Below are 8,445 nucleotides of genomic sequence, written 5' to 3'. Positions count from 1 at the left end.
AAATCCAGAACCATGTTCAGTCCTCCTCTCTGGGACTGAACATTAAAGGGAGCCTGTGGGCAGACAGAGATGCTTGCTAGGTGACCACCTGGATCTACTTGTTGAGTGGAAGTGGGAGAAATGCTGCAAAAAGAGACGGGTTGAGTTTGGCCACTGACACCTGTGGACTTGGTTTACAGGATAAAACGGAGAATACAAGAGTGGTTGACTGGTCTATAGTTCATGACCTCGCATGAGGTGAGGGGACTAGGCTTGTTGAGTGTTGGTGAGAGCCCATGGCCTAAAGGCAAGGTGACCAATGGGCACCCTGTGGAGGCTGAGTGAGGCCGCCCACATTGAGTTGACCAGAACCCGGTCAGCTGGAGATTTTTGAGCCTGTGAACTGGTGCATATTGTTGCTGACTTTATGGACGGTCTGCCCGGATTTGACTTTGCTTATGGATGCAGACTTCACAAGGTTCCAACTGGAATGAAGATTTTTCATGTCGAAAAATATGATTGTCTCCTCAGAGCACTGGGTTGATTAAGTGGGAAGTATATAAATTGGATATCCAAGATTGGGGGGATAAAGGCATGAAGTGGTTGGCTTACAAACTTTCATAGGTGGGGGAACAAATTCACAGGATTATAGGATTAAAGTGTAGGTGTTACTTAATTGCAATTGTAAGGCTAAACAATTATGTACAGGTGCCAAGTTGACAAAAGGTGGATTGAGACAGTTAACGTTTACTGTGCCAACCTGGTCAATAAACACATGTGGGGTTAATTGAAGGGCGGAGGGCTAAATGGCTCTGTGAGTCTCGCCTTTCTAGCTCTTTGATCTCTTGTTTGTGACGATTGGACCAGGGTGCAGCTGCCTTAGCCAGTGCCCTGCTTCAGCTTGAAAGGCTCACTTCCTGCAAGACATCCCCTAGGAGAAGCCATATGGACCTACCCTGATGCAGCCCTGGGTGCTGGAGCAGCCATGTGGAGACCCCTGTCAGCACTGAGATGCTTACAGGTTCACTGATTCTCGGCTTTCCCCCTTCAGTTGGCATCATTGCATGTAGTTTGTTAGATGGAGGAGGACTTTGTGGATTGGTGTCAGACATATGGGTTAATGTTAGACTTGTGGGCTTGGGCATCACTGGGTTGGGATGTTTTCTTGATGTGCACTTAACCTTGAGGATTTGTTTTTCTAACGTACCCAGACTAACACATTATGGTTTTCTGTATCTTTGGCTTTCCTTATTCAATGTCCAACTTTCATATGCACATAAGGTGATTAGTAATATCATGGCTTGGGTCAATGGCACTTTAATCCTCAAAGTAATGTGCTTGCTTTTCAACACTCTACAAAGATCTTGTACAGCAAACTTACCCAGTGCAATGTACAATCTGATCCCTTGACTGCTGCTTCTATGTGCACTGATTGTGGATCCAAGCAAGATAGAATCCTTGACAACTTCAAGCTTTTCTCCACTTATCATGATATTACCTACTGATCCAGTTGTGAGGATGTTGGTCTTCATTTTACTGAGTCATCATCCGTCCTGAAGGCTGCAATTCTTTATCTTCATCAGCAAATGCGTCAAGTCTTCCTCACTTTCAGCAAACAAGGTTGTGTCATTTGCATATCATATATCGTTAATAAGCCTTTCTCCAATCGTGATGTGAACTTCTTCTTCATAAAAGGCAACGTCTCTAATTCTTTTCTCAGCATACTGATTGAATAAGCACGACAAGAGGATATAATCCTGATGTGCACCTTTCCCGATATTACACAGAAAAGAGGATTCTCTCCTGGCAGTAGTTTCAAGTACAGGTGTCAAATTATAATGAACACAAACACAGAGGGAAGCAGGAAGCTACTTCGACCGGGGGATGTGTCATTAGAACTAATATATTCCATTTGTTTATTGATTGGTACAGCATTTCTTTATTACAGTTGAACTGAAGTCAAACAACCTGGCTCTGCTGCTGCCCAATCTTCAATATATTTTCAACTTCTTTAGGCTTACATTTTTTCATCCTTACAGAGGTGGTTTTGACAACATCTACCAGTCAGTTGTGGCTCACATGTTGCTACGATGCTAGAAGCTCTGACTGCTATGTCAGTGCCTCATTAATGGTGGACAGGTTTCAGTGGAGCATCCTGATTAAGACAGACTTAAAAGAAAGACCAGCAACCTATTTCTAGAAACAAAGCAATGAAAGACCTGGGATGCAGCACAACAGTCACTGCTTGATGCAAAAAGGAAAGGAGTTGTGATGGGTCCGTGGGCTAACCATTGGGGTGCTCACGCAAAGGTTGGCAGTTCAAACCCAGTGGGCAATAAATGAAACAGTCTGCGTCCTTAAAGATTTGTTGCCTCAGAAACCCTAAGGAACAGTTTACATGGTCATTAGGAGTCAGAATTGACTTGTAGGCAGTGGGTGGTGACGCATGTGGAAGATGGAAATCCCCAATTCAAAAAGCACTACACAGCAACCACAACAGTGGACTCAAACATACCAACAGTCATCCAGATGGCACCAGTCCAGACAACGTTTCATTCTATTAGACAGAGAAGCAAAGGGTCAGAAATGACTTCATGCCATCTAACAGCATCGTGCTTGGTCTATACGAAGTACTTAGTAATCACTATGATTGTTATACCTTTATGCCAGACATGAAACTAGGTACTGTGAAAGCTACAGCCATGAGTAAGACATGGCCTCTGGCACCACGATGACTTGGCCTGGTGGACACAGGGAACAGTAAACAATCACACAGCACATGGTTGTGGAAACACAAAAGCTGTGGAACCTCACACTGGCTTAGGTAGAGGTAGAGGTCTAGAGAAATGAGTCGACAGAGCAGGAAAGCTGAAAAGTGTAATAAGAAAATTTCTAGGAGACCAAACATTTCCACTGATTAAATAAGGCTGGAGCATGTGGAAGAGAGGTCAGGAGACGTGTGCGGCGGGACAAGTGGGCAGGGCCAGTAGCCCGAGAGCTTGTGTGAAGATGGTGAGCACTGTCTTGAGAACCTACTAAGAGTTACTAAATGCATTATGAACACAATCCATTTGATCAGCTTGAAAAAGTGATGAGAATGACCAGAAAAGGCCAGAATTGAGATTACTACAGTAATCAAAAGGAAAAACGCTGGCAACCTGAATTAAAACACTAGACATCAGGATGGAAAGAACACAGTCATCAATGTTGACAATAATTTTGTAACTAAATAGGGTGAGACTTGTTGAATGGAAGACTGAGGTTAGGTGGGGGGGCAGGGGTGTAGGGTCAAGAGATGGGGATGTTTTAGGCAATTCCTGGAATTTTGATTTGTGCTGGAACCACTCAAATAAACTAGGATACTGGGAAAGAACTAAGATATTTAGGGAAAGGTAATAAAATTTACTTTGGGGGCAGCCACATGTAAGAGTAGATGAAATAAGAGGCAGATGTCAAGAAGGCAACAAGGACTTGGAATGGACAACTGGAGCTAGAAGTTTGGAAGTGATCAGCACAGATGGCAGTATAAGCTGTGGGGATGGATGATCTTCTATGCAGGTTTATTTATTAGTAGCACTCCCAGGTCCAGATTTATATACATTCCCTTTTTCCAAGTGGCAAAGGATCAAGATTCTCTTCCTACCATCTTTCAGCATTATCTCCAGCTATTCTACGTCATATATCTTACGGAGAAGTCATGTCAAAATGCAGTTTCCCTAGTTCTTTCAGGACCTCAGGCCCTCCTCTAAATTGTATGCCTGGTGAACACCTAGTTGGTCTTTAATTGTAATTCAAATGCCACCTTTCCTGAGGAATCCTTGCCAATCCGAGCACCCTCCTGTCCATTCCAAATAGAGTTAAATGAGCCTTCCTCCATCCAGCTATGGCACTTGGTCTAAGCCTCTACTATTGATACAATTTTTCCTTCTTGTCTGAAGAGTAAATTCCTAGAAGGAAAAGGCTGCGTGCAAAGACATGAAAAGGCAGCAAGGCGCATTTCTAGAAGAACTGCACAGAGGAGCAGCAGCATGCCCGCCCTCCATCTGCGAACACCATCAGTTACTCCACTTAAAGACCATGACTACCTCCGTTTGGCAAAGAGCCACATGAGGTTCTTGGATAGAATGTGATATTTTTTGTATGTCTCTAAGTAAGAACTTTATTCTCACATTACTGGCACTCATGTCAACACAACTGGTCTGGTGGAAGCAGGATAGTCATTAGAATAGCCATTACTACCACTACACAAATTCCTCTCAGTAAGACTCTTTCTGTATTTCATTCAAGATGAAATCGAAATGAAATACGGAGGGCTATGATAATCTTAAAAGAGGCACCAATGGGGTCAAGCGGGAGATTACTATGACACGTGATCCTTCATTAAAGGCAGTAAATTTAATAAATAAATGGATAATTAAACAACTCTAAGTAGGAAAAGAACTGAGAAAGTTTATCTTTTAATTGTTCAACTTTATAATCTTTGTAAACAAAGAAGGCAGAGACCCTACCCAGGATTGACCTTACAGAAATGCTGAAGGAAAAAGAAAAAAAAATCCAAATGACAGTAATTCCTTCTGGAAGCATCAGCTCTTCGGGCAACAGGATATTTATTTTTGCCTACTCAGCTCCTTGCACAGAAGGGACAATCCATAAATCCTTATTTGGACTGACATCAAAAGACCCTTTAAATTGCTATTCCTCCCTAGACTCTACTTAATTGTAAAAAAGAGACAGTTTCAAAATTCCTTTTCTTTCTAGCTTTTGTTAGAGAGCACTTGGACAATTTTCTAACATTGAAAGATAAATCCATGTGGTTCAAAATTTCAACAACTATGAAAAATTTATTATCAGATGGAAAGAAGTTGTCATATGTTGTGTTTTTCAAACTGACCAGAACTTCTTCAGGGAATGTCTTAGTTTTCATTCTGGACAAACAGTTTAAGGAATGGACTATAATTTACGAGCAAGATGACTCTAGAAATCAAAGAGTGATCTATTTTATGTGACCCAAGAATGAGAATTTTAAGACAAAAGTCAATAGAATGCATTTGAGCAGAAAATCTACCATGCAAACATTAGAATGCAGGTCCTCTATTCAAGGTTGGTGATAAATAAATAGATCTACTTAAGAGTCTCTGAAAAATCCAGTCCTAAATATCTTCTTTCTTGAAACTGCTGGGAGGGTATATAAATGTGAAAATGCCCAGTCCCTTCCATCACAGTAAACAACTGATTATCTTGAAGATGATAAGTAGTCCATGATCCAATCCAATTATTATTAAGTGGTCATGAACAGGGTTTATTACATTGTTGTTGTTGTTAGTTGATGTAGTCCAGTCATTTCTGACTCATATTGACTCTACAACAGAGTGAAATATCGGTACCATAATTACAACTGTTATTATGTTTGAACGCACTGTTTGAGTCCAATTACCAAAGTAGGTTACATATTAGTATACTAAATATTTTAAAGTTGCAAGTTTCTTTTTCAAGGCATATTGTCATTATTTACTCTTAGCAAAATGAAAAATCCTTAGTCCTTTTTTTTAGTCCTGCTATTTGTTACTGTGTGACCTTCAGCTTTTACCTCTCTGTTCCATGTTCCCATTTTTTTAGAGTTTAAAAATATCATTATATTGAAATGGAAATTTACCCATACTCATATATACATATGTATTTGGTTGTCATTCTTCTTAGCTATTGTCCATTCTATTCAACTCATGGCAACTCATGCATGCAGAGTAGAACTGTGCTCCAATGGGTTTACAAGGCTGAGAGCTTCCAAAAGAAGGTGCGCAGGTTTTTTTCCAAGATGCCTCTGGGTTGGTTTGAACCACCAATCATTCAGCCGTCAATTGAATCTTAACCCTCTGCACCACTCAGGGACCTAACACTTGAAAAATAATAGGTGTTTTCTGCTCCTTCTCTTCCTCCCTGGTGATTGGCCCAGCGTGCTGCTGCTTGAGCTAGTTCTAGGTTGTGCTGCACTACCTGTGGGCTGAGCCAACTCATGGATCAGGGCACTAGAGTTTGAAGCTCCTTAGAGACCTGCTTTGCCATGCTGCTGGTACACACAGTGCTGGAACTCGAGGTTGGAGGATCTTGTTTCCATGCACCACATGAGTTCACGATCCAATCGGGGCCTTCCTCACTAAGCTCCCAAGCCACTAACTGTTGCTGCCTATACCCCTCTCCCTTCCAACCCTACCTCCTCTGCTATCTGCTGCCTGCAGGCCTACTCTGCCTGTCTTGCTGAGGGCAGACTGCTTTCTGATTCCTTGACCTTGAACTGGAGTGAGTTGAAGGACCTTCCGTATATTAACTTTTCCAGGAAAGTGAGTTGAACTGTACTGCTGTGTGGACTAATTAGTCATTATTTTCCTTCCTGCTGTATAAACCTCTCCTTTAATAGATAAATATGCAATATATATATATATATAATCATAAGAGTCCTGGTTTGATTCTGTAGAGAAGCTTGCCTAACACAAAGGCTAATGACAAAATACTTATTGTTGTCTTGTTAGGTGTCATCGAGTCAGTTCTGACTCATAGCATCCTTATACTCAACAGAATGAAACACTGCTCCATCCTTTACCATCCTCACAATTGTTCTTCTGCTTGAGCCCGTTGTTGCAACTATGGTGTCCGTGCATCTCCTTGAGGACCTTTCTCTCCTTTGCTGTCCCGCTACGCTATCTAACATGATGTCTTTCTCGAATAACACTTAGCATTCTTCAACTTTCTACGAGAAAAATCATTGCAAATCATGAGCCTATCTTAACCCTCTGATTCTTAGAGCAACTTCTCAGGCAGATAGAAGAACAAACAAACTTGTATTTGAAGAAATAGAACCAGAATGGTCCTTAAAAGTCAGACTCAGTGGTTGAGGGGGGTGCGCTGGGGTCTTGTTTCGCCCGCTGGCAGGGGTGGGAGGGGTGGGAGGGGAGGGCGGGGGTCGAGGCGTGCCCCGGGACGGAGGAGGATCAGGAGGAGGATCAGGGTGGCCTCCCCAGCGGGCTGTCCCTCCGGCCCGCCAGCCGGGATGAGCAGTTGGGGCATCTTCCAGTTTGAGCCCCAGCGCCCCTCTCCCACCGCTCGCAGGCGCTGGTCCCTGCCATGGTGGAGCTGATCCAAAAGAAGCTGCAGGGAGAAGTGGAGAAATATCAACAGCTCCAGAAGGACTTAAGAGTCCATGTCGAGGCGGCAGAAACTCGATTCACAGCTAACGGAAAATAACATTGTGAAGGAGGAGCTGGCCCTGTTGGATGGCCTTTAAGCTGCTGGGGCCGGTGCTGGTCAAACAGGAGCTGGGGGGAGCCCGGGCCACAGTGGGGAAGAGGCCGGACTATATTACAGCCGAAGTTAAACGCTATGAATGGAATCGTAGCTGCGGGACCTGGAGAAGCAGTTGGCGCAACAGAGGGAAACCCGCGCTCCGCTGCAGCAGGAGTTCCAGCGGGCCCAGGCTGCACATGCAGGGACTCCCGGGAAGGCCTGACCTTGTGGTGGGGGAGGGCGAGGGGAGGGACTTGGCAGCTTTGGGGACTATACTGTAGCTAATAAAACGTGAAAACACCTGGAAAAAAAAAAAGTCAGACTGTCTCATGCACTTCAGACTTATGAGGGACTAGTCCCTGCAAAGGACATCATCCTTGGTAATGTAGTGTGTCAGCGAAAACGGAAAAAAGTTCTCAGTGAGATGTACGGACACAGTGGCTGCAACAATGGGCTCAAACAAAATAGAACTTGGCAATGAGGATGGCACAGGACCAGGCAGTATTTCATTCTGCTGTAAAGAGGGTGAGTAAGAGTTGGAACCAACTCAATGACACCAAACAACAATGACAACAACAAAGTAGGTAGTCACTTATGTTGGTAAGGTTTCCAAAATGCAACAGGTGGCACACTCAAATGCAATTTAAGGAGAGTAGAACCGGACCATTTACCAAGGTGTCGCTGGGGTTGAGAAAGCAAGAGCCGGTGCAGTCACCTGTGCCAGCGATCAATCTGAAACGGCTTGGGAAGAGCCTGAGGACAAGAGTTTTTAGGAGAGGGCTGCCAACAGCAGCTGTGGTCGACTAGGTATCAGTGACCTGGTAAAGAAGGAGCCAGGAAACACTCTCCAAACACTCTGCTTGTTCATCTCCTGCTGATGCCCTCCCATTGGCCAATGCCACCCTGAAGTCAGAAAACAAAGGTCCCCCGATTCAGTCCCTAACAGTCCACCAGAATGCATCTGTTATCTGCTGTTCTATTCATCCCCAAACCTACCTAATCCAGGTGAAGTAATCAATAAACATGCTATTGAAGACAAGAAGGGAAGAAACAACAATATCGACAACTTCAGAAAACTGCTCCAAATCACACAGTAATAAGAGGCAGTCTCACTGCTCTGAGGTTAGCACAAGCTCCTAATTAGCATACCCATCACCTTCGCACACACCATTTATGAACACACTGTTGTGT

The 8,445-nt window shown here is 43.6% G+C and overlaps 1 pseudogene; it reads left to right on the top strand.

Annotated features, from left to right (window-relative positions):
• Positions 1-7,095: 7,095 nt before the first annotated feature.
• On the top strand, positions 7,096-7,477 carry LOC142440957 (prefoldin subunit 6 pseudogene; annotated as a pseudogene).
• Positions 7,478-8,445: the final 968 nt, after the last annotated feature.

This window comes from Tenrec ecaudatus, chromosome 2 (assembly GCF_050624435.1).
Source record: "Tenrec ecaudatus isolate mTenEca1 chromosome 2, mTenEca1.hap1, whole genome shotgun sequence".
In the NCBI taxonomy this organism is placed as follows: Eukaryota; Metazoa; Chordata; class Mammalia; order Afrosoricida; family Tenrecidae; genus Tenrec; species Tenrec ecaudatus.
The sequence above is the reverse complement of the archived record's forward strand: the minus strand, read 5'-3'. Positions and strand labels throughout refer to the sequence as shown.